The sequence below is a fragment of the Bos indicus x Bos taurus genome, chromosome 15, assembly GCF_003369695.1.
Source record: "Bos indicus x Bos taurus breed Angus x Brahman F1 hybrid chromosome 15, Bos_hybrid_MaternalHap_v2.0, whole genome shotgun sequence".
NCBI lineage: Eukaryota > Metazoa > Chordata > Mammalia > Artiodactyla > Bovidae > Bos > Bos indicus x Bos taurus.
In genome coordinates this window covers 12,439,556-12,454,304 of record NC_040090.1, presented here as the reverse complement: position 1 = coordinate 12,454,304, position 14,749 = coordinate 12,439,556, and the positions used below count along the sequence as shown (strand labels likewise).

At 38.8% G+C, this 14,749-nt stretch overlaps 1 protein-coding gene across 4 annotated transcripts in view; it reads right to left on the bottom strand.

The window, feature by feature from the left end:
- LRRC4C (leucine rich repeat containing 4C) overlaps window positions 1–14,749 on the bottom strand; it is a 1,428,975-nt gene that overhangs the window by 1,147,381 nt on the left and 266,845 nt on the right. The gene's annotated exons all lie outside the window — the stretch shown is intronic.

The following is a 14,749-nucleotide window of genomic DNA, read 5'->3' as shown; positions in this document are numbered from 1 at the left end:
TCAAGCTTGGCAGGATAAGACTTGGAGCTAAGATTATGCCATACTTGTAGCTGATGGATTCTGGCTCTTAATCATTGCTGGGGAGGGACTATTACTTTGCTAATTAGTTTTTTAAAAGTCTTCTGGTACTCTAGGCTTAGATTTACTAGACTCCTGGGTGCACCCCCAGAGTACAAAGGGAAATGGAGAGCATGGACTTCTACTGTGGTGATGCCTCCAACGTAATGTTCTTTCATCAGTCCTAGTATGTGAGCTTCCTGGAGTTTGTTCAGGTTTGATTAACACACTTGTTACTCTTATGAAGCCCATTACATGGATGATCCTACACTTAGTGTAGGAAACTAATCCAATTCATAGAAATAAGATGCTGTGGAGATAGTATGTGCCATATCTAGGGTGAATAATTTATTTCCTCTACTGATAAACCTCTGGCTGTCTTGGAGGTGTTAGTTGGAATCCAACCCTACACCTCTGACCATTTCCCTTCCACAAGAAGAGGAGTGGCTCTACTGCATAGGATAAGAGCACCTGTACCATCTGTTCCTGGAAGGTGAGAGGTAGGCTGTATTTCTGCTTGCAACTGTGTGTGTGTGTGTGTGTGTGTGTGTGTGTGTGTGTCTGCTAAGTTGCCTCAGGCATGTCCAACTCTTTGTGAGCCTATGGACTATAGCCCGCTAGACTCCTCTGTCCATGGGATTTTCCAGGCAAGAATAATGGAGTGGGTTTCCATGCCCTCTTCCAGGTGATCTTCCTGACCCAAGGATCAGACCCATGTGTCTCAAGTCTCCTGCATTGGCAGAAAGGTTCTTTACCCAGTGAGCCACCTGGGAAACCCACTTGCAACTATACCTCTCACCATACAAGGTGCCAGGGGCATTTTAGGAGGAAGATAGGAAATCTATTTTAACCTTATGTACCAGGTGTGTTTCTCAACACAGCTTTTCTAATAATAAAATTAAATATCTGAATTTCTAAGGAAGTCAAAACTTCCCTGTCCACTCTTTAATAGGTTCAAAACTTAAAGTAACATTTGACTCAGTGTCTCTTTTAAATCTCAACCATTTTTATTCAGACGTGAGTTTGAATCCCAATTGATATTGAAAAGACGGAGTTCAGTCTCAAGATGCTGGTGCATTCATTTGTCCATGGTAATATTAATATTAGTAATAGCTATCTCACTGGGTTGTATGGAGATTAACTGAGATCACATGCCTGACATAGTAGGTATCCATAATTCAGCTTCTATGATATTTGTGATATACAAAGAAGTCTAGACAAAAAAAAAAAAACAACTTTGTGAAATTAGGAAGGCAGGAGTTGAAACCTGATATTAGGAACTTTTAATAATTTTTCAAGTACTTTAAATATAGAAAATATTATTAAAAATTAGCAGATGACTCAAAAAAATTGAAACCTTCTTACAACCTGTGTTCATGCACTCCAGTCACTATGACACCACTTTTAAGAACAAAGAACTTGAGGGCCTGCTACAGCGAGATCAAAGGAGGACGTGTCATAAATGGCTGTGGAAGTCACACCTCAGTCCCTGGCCGTCCTGTCCTTGCTCTGCATGTGCCATTTAAAATGCAATTCCCTTTGAATGGGCACAGAGCAGTTCTATTACCAGACATGACTGCTTTTACAACTAGCAGCGCTTTAATGATTTTATGTCATCGCAATAATAGAAACATGACATTCAACTGTGACTACAGCTTGTGCGAGTCTATTTTTGGAAAACCGATTTTGTAGAGGACATGAAAATGTGGAGTCTTGGTGCCTGTTTATTTCCCAAAAGGCTGAGCCAGGAACTCTCACACCTCAGTCCCCTCCGTGGACCTTTCATGACTTTCTGAAATGAGTGTGATAACTTGAGGTCTCAAACAATGATGCTTCACATACAAAAAACCCACTTTAGAGAAGGAGACTTGAGCCTGAATCTAATTTTCTCATGGGAAGGAACATCCTTTATGAAGTATTTCAATGCCTGAGTCCTTATTCTTGATAAGGGCCAAGTCCACAAACCACAATAACAAAAGTACATGCACTTGCTCAGTGGAGGAATCCCGCTAATCTTTCACAGACAAATTTGAAGGTAAGAGTCATAAACTCCCTCACCATCCTTCACTCACAGGTCAGCACTATCTCTGTCAGCACACGCATTCAACTTCTTCTAATCTCAGACAGGTGATTCTCTCTCGCTTAAGGCCAACTCTTCCACCTGTGGTCTTAATTCCCACCCCTACTGTCTCTTTTGGGCTTCTCCAGTGGCACAGTTGTAAACAATCTGCTTGCAACGTGGGAGACACGGATTCGATCCCTGGGTGGGGAAGATCCTCTAGAGGAGGGCATAGAAACCCACTGAAGTATTCTTGCCTGGAAAATCCCACGGACAGAGGATCCTGGAGGGCTACAGTCCATAGGGTCGCGAAGAATCAGACACGACTGAGCGACTGAGCATCACACTGTCTCTTGTAGGACTTGATGTATCAGGGGTCTACTTTGCTCCAACATTTCCACTTTTCCCCTTGCTACTGGGTCTCTCCTTTCAGTCTGTTAAATGCCAAAATCCTTACTGTTACACACACAGACACACACAGAGGCACAACCCTCTGTCTTCTTCTCGTCTCTGACCCATTTTCCTTCACAACTGAACTAGTTAAATTAGTTCACATTTGTAGCCTCCCAGTTTTAAAATTCTTGTTTTCTCTCTTGCTTCTATAAATAAGTAGGCAATTTTTCCTTGCCTTCTTGTTTCAAACAAGATAGTGCAATCTTTTCTTATCTGTCCTTCCCCTCTTCAATCCCTGTCTGTAGTCCTCTACTGTTATCAGTCTCCCCAAACTGCCCAGGAAAACTTCATCAATGACCTCATTAGAGTTAAATCCAATGGTCAGTCTCAGTAATTTGAACATTTTGCTTGCATGTGATACAAACAATACCTCCTTTCCCTTTCTAAAAATTCTCCTCTCTTTGATTTCATGCTACTGCATGAAATAAACTACTTCATTTCTACCAGTTATCATGTATTTTCTCCAAATACTGTACCATACACTTCACACTGTTGAAACAACACTGAAAGGTAGGGAATATTGTAATCATGTATACCTTTAAAAAGCAAGCAACTGAAACCTAAAGAAATGGAATAATTTTACTCAAGTTACATAGTATATGTAAGGAATGGGTTAAGAACACAGCTCTAACTTACACCAGTGTACATTTTCAATTTGTTAATATGATATTTAAAACATATAGGAATATACCGATCGTAACAACTAACAGATCTCATCTATCCACAGATTTAGCACATCTTAACATTTTGCTTAACAATTTGTACTAATTTATTTTTCCAGAACTGATATATTAGAAAAAGCTAAAGCCCAACTTGTAATTCTCCTCAGTGTTACTCCCTTTTCTTCCCAGAGGAAACCATTATACTCTAGGGGGTCTCTATCATTTATATCCATTTTTTTAATCCTACTATTAGGTTGATACAAGCTTCTTTATTCCTCCCTCATTTCCTTATCTGGATATAAAATATTCTTTCTATTCTGTTTGTGTTCACTCATACAAATATTGACCTCTAGTTAATGATTTATATGCTGATGTATTTCAGGGGAAGTACACCGATGTCCGCAACTTACTCCCAAACGCATCCCCAAAATAGTGACGGATAGAGGGATGGAAAGTTTAAACATATATACTTAAGAGTTTATAGATAATCAATATGTCTAGTCACTTCTCAAACCAAATAAAGCTTTAGAATATCTTCACACCACAGTTCTTCCTCTAATGTACCACATCGAGCTGTCTTGTTTTTGCCTATAAAATACCTTGTCCACAATGATCAAAAATTAATATTACATCATTCTTTTCTACAGTCCAAGTTTTCTTACATTTATATGTTTATCAAAATATTTCCTAACCATCTCATCCTTATTTGGGGAGGAGAGGATTCAGTCTCCTCTTACTGATTTCCATGCTTTTTTTTTTTTTTTTTTTTTTGTGAGAATCTAGAATTGTTAATTGTCACAGTATTTTTATGAACATTTAAATTTCTTCCCCTGAATTATACTTTGACTAAGTATAGAATTCTACGTTGACAAGTATATGTCATCCCCCCTTCAAAGTTATCATTCTATCATGACTGTGAGACATCTTCAGTAATTCTAATTTTCATTCCTTTGATTGTAATAGATATTTCATCTCTGTCTGCTTTTAAGACTTTTTTTTTTTTTGGTTGTGCGAGTTTTGAAGTTTCAGGGCAATATATCTGTGTGTAGAATTGTTTTTGATCATCCTGTCAAGAATGTAGTATACTCAGTAATTCTAAAGGTTGAAATCTCTTTTCAATCCAGTAGATTTCTGAGTCATTGTATCTTTTACTTTATTCTCCTCTTCTAAAAACTCCGTTGTATGTTTTCTGTAGTATCGTATCTTCCTCATATCTTTACACCCATGGTGAATGTCTAATTATTTAAACAGATTTATTTTCAAGTTACTAACATTTACAATTATCTACATCTTTACCAAATTATTTACTTACAACCTCCAAATCATACAACTCATATGTTTCATAGCAAGATAACAAGATAGGGGTCTTTCTTCAAGTTTGATGCCTGTGGTTCTTTTTCTTTTTTGTATCTATTTAAACATTTACACATTTACTTTAATGTCTCCTCTGACTAGTTCTATTATTTCTTATTCCAGGGTGTGAATTATATTTGTTGAATTTTCTGATCCACTTTAATTATGACTCCCTACAGGTGACTTGAAATGTCTTAAGGAATCTTCATGGAGGTTGTTATAGACTGACTTGTCTCCTCAAAATCCATGTGCTGTTGAAGCCCTAACACCCAGTGTGGCTGTATTTGGACAAAAGGTCTTTGAAGAGGTCATTAAGGTCAAACAATGTCATCAGGTTGGGATCCTAATTCAATGGAACATGTGTTCTCATCAGAAGAAGAGGAGTTAACAGGAAAACGCATGCAGAGGAAACCCTGGGTGAGGACACAGTGAAGATGAAACCACCAACACACCAAGAAGAGCAATCACACCAGAAACCAGCGCTGCTAACACCTTGATCTTGGGCTTCCAGCCTCAAGAACTGCGAGAGAAAATATATACATGCTGTTTAAACCACACAGACTTTGGTCTCCTTCAGGAGCCCCAGTTAGTAGCAACATCCATTGGGTGCCAGTTCACATTCATCTCCTCATTGTTGTCATGGTTTCAGAGTTTATATTAGAATGTTGGTAAGTTCTCAACTTGCCATTCTCACATCACATAAGGAATATAAATTTGGAACTCACAAATTTGCTTCAAGTGTTTCACATTGCCTGTTTCTAAAAAAATGACTTGTTTTCACTCATGGCTAGTGGTTAGAATTTTGTTGTTGAGGACATAGTAGGATACCTTCCTGTCTCAAAGGTCCAGTGGATAATACACATTCAGTCTCTTTGTGTAAGTAGCTCCTCTCTGAGGGTACTGAAATATCAGACCAAGAATTTAAGGTAAGTTTTCCAGTTCTAATAACTGGAAATTGGGGACCTCTGATTATTAATTTTATCTTGAATTTTTTTTTTCATTTTGCAATCTAAGGAGTCCCTTTCTTGATTTTTTAAAAATTTATTAGGGTATTGTTGCTTCACAATCTTGTGTTAGTTCTGCTATCCAATGAAGTGAGTCAGCTATACATATACATATACATATATTCCCTTCTTCTTAAGCCTCTTGCCCACCCACCCCCCATTCCACCCCTCTAGGTCACCACAGAGCACTGAGATAAGCTCCCTGTGCTACATAGAAGGTTCCCAGTAGCTAGCTATTTTTATACATGATAGCATATGTATGTCAATTCCAATCTCTCAGCTCACCCCACCCCTCCTGCTTCACCATGTCTGCGTGGCCATTCTCTGCATCTGCATCTCAATTTCTGCCCTGCAGATAGGTTCATCTGTACCATTTTTCTAGATTCAACATAGAAAATAAAATGGGCAGAAGACCTAAACAGACATTTCTCCAAATAATACATACAGAGGGCCAAGGGGCACGCGAAAAGATGCTCAACAGCACTGACCGTTAGAGAAATGCAGATCCAACTACAATGAGGTATCACCTCACATGGTTCAGAATAGCCATCAACAAAAAACACTTTCTTGAGTTTTACCATTTCAAACATACTTCTTTCATGATTTGTTTGGGGTGCAAATAAAACTCTTCTGTGTCAGCTTAATTTCAGATAATAACCTGATGTCTCTTATGCTCTTTGTACGTCACCACACCACCTTTCCTGGCCCATCATTTCTCTGACTACCTATTATAACATGCAAAATCTAACTTCTCTTTCTCTGCTTGACAATGAGATATGTCAGAGGATCAATATCCTCTTCTGATGTTCTTATTGAACAAACTAGTCTACTTCCAATGTTACAAGTAACTGACTTCTGAAAAGTCCTATTTGATATCTCAACTCCCACATTCCATCAAAAGGCAAATTCTATACCCTCAGCCTTCCTAGCATTGTCATTTCACAACAGCTACCATCAAATCGCACTTCTGGTGGGATAGAGCAGTTTCTCCAGATCTAAACTTGCACTATTTAATGGTTAGCCAAACTACAGCCATGCATCTTATCATGTTTGTTCTTTTCACTTTCTTTTCATTTTTTTAAATAACTAATGCATACTCTTTAGATCTCTTCAGTGGATTTCCTTACCCTATAGAATAAAGTTCAAGCTCTTCAGTTTACAAAACCAAATCTTCATAATTGAGCCTTCGACTGCTGATCCAGAATTATTTTGCATAGTGATTCATACCACCACCAAGAACTGCTATTCACTTAAGCCATTTGTAGTGTCTTTCCGTGACTTGGCTCAAGCAATGTCCTTACCCTGAAATGATTTCTCCTTGGCCCCTCTCACCCACTTCAGGTCAACATCACTTTCTTAAAACTTTCAGTCTCTTTTCCAGGGAAAGTTGACCACATCCTCCTCTGTATCCCCGCCACATATACTTATCCTTGGTACTTATTAAAATCTTAAATCCACTGATATAATAATAGGCTTGTCTTCTACTCTGAAACTGATATCATACAAGACATGGTTTCTCAATCTCAGTGGGATAAGCAATAGACCAGACAATTATATGTTGCGTGGGTTGTTCTGCAAATTGTAGGATATTAAGCAGCATTCTTGACTTCTAACTACTAGATATTAGTAGTTGCCACCCTTTACCAGACATGACAACCAAAAACGTCTCCAGACATCATCAAATGTCCGAGGGATCGGGGCAGGAGCATAATCATCCCTGGCTGAGAACCAATGCCTTAAGATAGAAACCACATTTCCTGGGTTCAAGGTCACCACATGTATTCTAGAAGTACAAGTTGACAGAGTGCATAATGAATAAAAATATTTTAGTAATCAACACACACACACATATATCTATATATACACATATATATGTGTATATATAGATATATATGTCAGTATAAGTTATACATTAGCTGAAATATATGAAATATTTGACTTGTAAATTATGTCTTTGGGTAATTCAGGGAGCTTAGGTTTAAATAATATTAGTAGGGCATAAGATGGACTATACACAGACATTTCATAGTTAAGGACCAAATACCAACTAAGATACACAGTTAAGTAAGAACAATTAGCAATTTTGTGAATTGGCTGCCAGTTCAAATTTATTTTGCAAAGGCTAATGTTTACTTAAGTTGAAATGTCTGACAATTATAAGAGCTTTCATTGCATGAGCTTATGTTTAAATTTCAGCAACTCTGCATTTAAATTGAGGCAATATAATCTCCTGGGCAATTGTCAAAACAAGTAACTATGTTGACAAGGAATCTTGGAAATTAAAGTTAAGAATGCGTGTGTGTGTGTGTGTATACACACATTATATATGCATATATATATATATTCACATATGTACATATAATACATATGTACAGTCGTGTCCGACCCTTTGCAGGCCCCATGGACTGTAGCCTACCAGGCTGCTCTGTCCATGGGATTTTCCAGGCAAGAATACTGGAGTGGGGTGCCATTTCCTTCTCCAGGGACATATAATATATACATACATAAATGCATACATATATATGGGCTTCCCAGGTGGCTCAGTGCTAAAGAATCAGCCTGACAACACAGGAAACTCAGGAGTTGCAGGTTTGATCCCTCTGTTGGGAAGACCCACTAGAGGAGGAAATGGTAACCCACTCCACTATTCTTGCCTGAAAAATCCCAAGGGCAGAGAAGCCAGGTGGGTTACAGTCCATGGGGTTGCAAAGTGTCATACATGACTTAGCGAATGAGCACATGCATGCAAACACACACACACATATGCATGTACACGTTATGTTCCTCAACTGTTCTTCCCTTAGACATTTATTTAATAAATATTTAGAGAATGCTTGGAATGTGCAAAATAACTAAATAAAATTAAAAGATTTTTTACTTCTACTGTGTGCTCAGTCACTCCTTCTAGAGGAGATAATTCAAGCATGAAAACAATTAAATAAGTGGAATTAAAAGGTTAAGAATGTTCAAATGAAATATTAAATCTTTTGATTTAGTAAAATCAAGAAAGAAATCATAGACAACATGGCACTGAATTTTGGCCTTGGGGGTAATTATTAATATCAAAAGTGTTTATAATAACAAAAAAGAAAAGTATTAACATTAAATATCAATTGAATCATTACCTTCATTTGAAAATTTTAGTTCTGAAAACTGCAATATGCAAAACCATGTGCTCTATACTTAATAAGATCAGGAAACATAATTTTGCATTCATTTTCAGTTACAGAAGACTCAGGTATAAAATGTATTACATAAGGATCAAAGTCTGGAAGAAAACATATGGCAATGTTAATAATTATTTCTGGATTTCAGGATTGACAGGGGCAATATTACTTCTGTTTTTAGATACCACAATATTTTAAATGTATCTTCCACATTTCTTCCATAGCTCTTTTATTCTTATAAAATAAAAACATATTCATTTATATATGCACAAATAAAATTCTATACAAAGTTTTGTTCTTTGATGCTACTCAGATTTTAGAAAATATATTCTATATAGGCTTTCGTTTATTTACCAATAGTCAGTTCAGTTGCTCAATTGTGTCTGACTCTTTGTGACCCCATGAACCTCAGCATGCCAGGCCTCCCTGTCCATTACCAACTCCCAGATTTTACCCAAACTCATGTCTATCAAGTCGGTGATGCCATCCAGCCATCTCATGCTCTGTCATCTCCTTCTCCTCCTGCCCCCAACCCCTCCCAGCATTAGAGTCTTTTCCAATGAGTCAAATCTTCACATGAGGTGGCCAAAGTATTGGAGTTTCAGCTTCAGCATCGGTCCTTCCAATGAACACCCAGGACTGATCTCCTTTAGGATGGACTGATTGGATCTTCTTATAGTCCAAGGGACTCTCAAGAGTCTTCTCCAACACCACAGTTCAAAAGCATCAATTCTTTGGCGCTCAGCTTTCTTCACAATCCAACTGTCACATCTGTACATGACCACTGGAAAACACATAGCCTTGAATAGATGGACTTTTGTTGGCAAAGTAATGTCTCTGCTTTTGAATATGCTATCTAGTTTGGTCATAACTTTCCTTCCAAGGAGTAAGCGTCTTTTAATTTCATGGCTGCAATCACCATCTGCAGCAATTTTGGAGCCCCCCAAAATAAAGTCTGACACTGTTTCCACTGTTTCCCCATCTATTTCCCATGAAGTGGGACAAGATGCCATGATCTTTATTTTCTGAATGTTGAGCTTTAAGCCAACTTTTTCACTCTCCTCTTTCACTTTCATCAAGAGGCTTTTTAGTTCCTCTTCACATTCTGCCATAAGGGTGGTGTCATCTGCATATCTGAGGTTATTAATATTTCTCCCATCAATCTTGATTCCAGCTTGTGCTTCTTCCAGCCCAGCATTTCTCATTATGTACTCTGCATATAAGTTAAATAAGCAGGGTGACAATATACAGCCTTGACATACTCCTTTTCCTATTTGGAACCAATCTGTTGTTCCATGTCCAGTTCTAACTGTTGCTTCCTGACCTGCATACAGGTTTCTCAAGAGACAGGTCAGGTGGTCCAGTATTCCCATCTCTTGAAGAATTTTCCACAGTTTATTGTGATCCATACAGTCAAAGGCTTTGGCATAGTCAATAAAGCAGAAATAGGTGTTTTTCTGCAACTCTCTTGCTTTTCTGATGATCTAGCAGGTGTTGGCAATTTGATCTCTGGTTCCTCTGCCTTTTCTAAAACCAGCTTGAACATCAGGAAGTTCACGGTTCACATATTGCTGAAGCCTGACTTGGAGAATTTTGAGTATTACTTTACTAGCGTGTGAGACGAGTGCAATTGTGCAGTAGTTTGAGCATTCTTTGGCATTGCCTTTCTTTGGGATTGGAATGAAAACTGACCTTTTCCATTCCTGTGGCCACTGCTGAGTTTTCCACATTTGCTGGCATATTGAGTGCAGCACTTTCACAGCATCATCTTTCAGGATTTGAAATAGCTCAACTGGAATTCCATCATCTCCATTAGCTTTGTTCATAGTGATGATTTCTAAGGCCCACTTAACTTCACATTCCAGGATGTCTGGCTCTAGGTGAGTGATCACACCATTGTGATTATCTGGGCCGTGAAGATCTTTTCTGTATAGTTTTCCTGTGTATTCTTGCCACTTTTTCTTAATATTCTGCTTATGTTAGGTCCATACCATTTCTGTCCTTTATTGAGCCCATATTTGCATGAAGTGTTCCCTTGCCCTCTATGATTTTCTTGAAGAGATCTCTAGTCTTTCCCATTCTGTTGTTTTCCTCTATTTCTTTGCATTGATCGCTGAGGAAGGCTTTCGTATCTCTCCTTGCTATTCTTTGGAACTCTGCGTTCAGATGCTTATATTTTGCCTTTTCTCCTTTGCTTTTCGCTTCTCTTCTTTCCACAGCTATTTGTAAGCCCTCACCAGACAGCCATTTTGCTTTTTTGCATTTCTTTTCCATGGGGATGGTCTTGACCCCTGTCTCCTATACAGTGTTACAAACCTCATTCCATAGTTTATCAGGCACTCTATCAGATCTAGGCCCTTAAATCTATTTCTCACTTCCACTGTATAATAATAAGGGATTTGATTTAGGTCATACCTGAATGGTCTAGTGGTTTTCCCTACTTTCTTCAATTTAAGTCTGAATTTGGTAATAAGGAGTTCATGATCTGAGCCACAGTCAGTTCCTGGTCTTGTTTTTGTTGACTGTATAGAGCTTCTCCATCTTTGGCTGCAAAGAATATAATCAATCTGATTTCAGTATTGACCATCTGGTAATGTACATGTGTAGAATCTTCTTTTGTGTTGTTGGAAGAGAGTGTTTGCTATGACCAGGGCATTCTCTTGGCAAAATTCTATTATCCTTAGCCCTGCTTCATTCTGTGTTCCAAGGCCAAATTTGCCTGTTATTCCAGGTGTTTCTTGACTTCCTACTTTTCCATTCCTGTCCTCTATAATGAAAAGGACATCTTTTTTGGGTGTTAGTTCTAAAAGGTCTTGGAAGTCTTCATAGAACCATTCAACTTCAGCTTCTTCAGCGTTTCTGGTTGGGACATAGGCTTGGATTACTGTGATATTGAATGGTTTGCCTTAGAAACAAACAGAGATCATTCTGTCATTTTTGAGATTGCATCCAAGTACTGCATTTCGGACTCTTTTGTTGACCATGATGGCCACTCCATTTCTTCTAAGGGACTCCTGTCCACAGTAGTAGATATAATGGTCATCTGAGTTAAATTAACCCTTTCCAGTCCGTTTCAGTTCGCTGATTCCTAGTATGTTGACGTTCACCATATATTCATATTATATTGACAGAAGTTTCAGATACCAAAAGAGGGAAAACATTTTGTCAAATTTTATTTCCATACATGGCTAAATGGTTGTAGATTGTGACTTAGTAAATTGTGTAAATACAAGAAATCATAAATTTGAAATTTCTATGTTGAAATTGCCATAATATTCCCTCTAGCACTTGATATTTACTTCTTAAAACACTCACTTGTCTATTTGCTAGCCAAGATATCCAGAAAAATTGATTACAAATTGTATCAGAAGATTAAAAGAACTGTAGGGATTTACATCAAATATACAAAAGCTTAAATCCCTCCTCTTCCATGAAGCTTTTGGTATAACTGGTGTCTATACTGAAAAGGAGTACGTCAAGGCTGTATATTGTGACCCTGCTTATTTAATTTATATGCAGAGTACATCTTTAGAAAAGCTGGACTAGAAGAAACACAAGCTGGAATCAAGATTGCCGGGAGAAATAACAATAACCTCAGATATGCAGATGGCACCACCCTTATGGCAGAAAGTGAAGAGGAACTCAAAAGCCTCTTGATGAAAGTGAAAGTGGAGAGTGAAAAGTTGGCTTAAAGCCCAACATTCAGAAAATGAAGATCATGGAATCCAGTCCCACCACTTCATGGGAAATAGATGGGGAAACAGTGGAAACAGTGTCAGACTTTATTTTTGGGGGCTCCTAAATCACTGCAGATGGTGACTGCAGCCATGAGATTAAAAGACGCTTACTCCTTGAAAGGAAAGTTATGACCAACCTAGATAGCATATTCAAAAGCAGAGACATTACTTTGCCAACAAACGTTCGTCTAGTCAAGGCTATGGTTTTTCCTGTGGTCATGTATGGATGTGAGAGTTGGACTGTGAAGAAGGCTGAGCGCTGAAGAATTGATGCTTTTGAACTGCGGTGTTGGAGAAGACTCTTGAGAGTCCCTTGGACTGCAAGGAGATCCAACCAGTCCATTCTGAAGGAGATCAGCCCTGGGATTTCTTTGGAAGGAATGATGCTAAAGCTGAAACTCCAGTACTTTGGCCACCTCATGCGAAGAGTTGACTCATTGGAAAAGACTCTGATGTTGGGAGGGATTGGGGGCAGGAGAAGAAGGGAATGACAGAGGATGCGATGGCTGGATGGCAACACTGACTCGATGGATGTGAGTCTGGGTGAACTCCGGGCGTTGGTGATGGACAGGGAGGCCTGGCATGCTGTGATTCATGGGGTCACAAAGAGTCGGACATGACTGAGTGACTGAACTGAACTGATACTGATTTTAGGGTGTCCCTGGTGGCTCAGATGGTAAAGAATCTGTCTGCGATGCAGGAGACCCATGTTTGATCCCTGGGTTGGTAAGATCCCCTGGAGAAGGTAATGGCAACCCACTCCAGTATTCTTGCCAGGAGAATTTCATGGACAGAGGAGCCTGGTGGGCTACAATCCATGGGATTGCAAAGAGTCAGACACGACAAAGTGACTAACACACACATACTGATATTAGGCTTCCCAGGTGGCGCTAGTCATAAAGAACCAGCTTGTCAATGCATGGGATATATCAGACATGGGTTCAATACCTGGGTTGGGAAGATTCCTTAGAGGAGGAAATGACAACCAACCCCAGAGTTTTTGCCTGGAGAATCCCATGAACAGAGGAGCCTGGAGGGCTACAGTCCATGGGATTGCAAAGAGTTAAACATGACTGAGTGACTTAGCACATACACACTGACATCACACTTATTGGGATGATTCATATCACTACTATCTTATATGGTATTATATGTGGAAATACTCTGCCTTACAGGGGAATTTCTTAAATATTCAGATGAAATATTTTACTTTTTTTAACTGAACACCCTTGGGAGCTGAAGGTATGTTTTGGTACTACTTAACAACAAGAATTACCAAATGTACAAATACTGAGTGCCTGGTAAACAGTAGGCATCTAATAAATATTTTAAAGAATGTAATCACAGAGAAAAGAATAGCTTACCGAAGTGACAAAAGTTAATAAAAGGCAGCAAATTATATTTGGTGGTCTCAGTATAATCTGGAATTACAACTGCACCAGTATATCACAGAGACCTGAATGTATTCCTTTCCCCAGGATTCAGACCTTCTCAAAAAATTTCTCCAAGAGGCTTTTAATGTTAAAAAAAAGAATGGTTGATTAGTTGAACTCCATCTTTCCAAACACATACCACACCTAATATGCCCCAGCCTTGAGACCGACATGATTGCTCTTCTTGTTGTACGACCTGTAACCCCCTGATTATCACATTATTTGCCCTTACACATCCTCAGGTCTCTGCTCAAGGGTCATGTCCTCAGAAAGTTATATTCTGGCTACTCCATTAAAAACAAAAATAAACATGGCTTCCCTGGGGGTCCAGTAGTTAAGAATTCACCTTGCAATGCAGGGGACGTGGGTTCAATCCCTTGGGCAGGAGAATCCCACACGCTGTAGGGCAGCTAAGCCGTGTACCGCAAGAGAAGCCACCACAATAAGATGCCGTTGCATGCAACCAGAGAGCAGCCCCTGCTCTTGCAACTAGAGAGAGTCCACGTGCAGCAAGAAGACCCAGCACAGCCAAAGATAAATCCAAAATAAGTAACAAAGCAAATAAAAACACTCTCATTAATATTTATCCACTTACTTTTCTTCTTTTTAATAGGAAATGGATGTCTAACAATATCTGGTTCTTAATTTGCGATTTAGTTCTTTTCCTAAATTTATGCTATAGATAAATTGAACTATAAAGAAAGCTGAGTGCCAAAGAATTGATGCTTTTGAACTGAGGTGTTGGAGAAGACTCTTGAGAGTCCCTTGGACTGCAAGGAGATCCAACCAGTCCATCCTAAAGGAAATCAGTCCTGAATATTCAT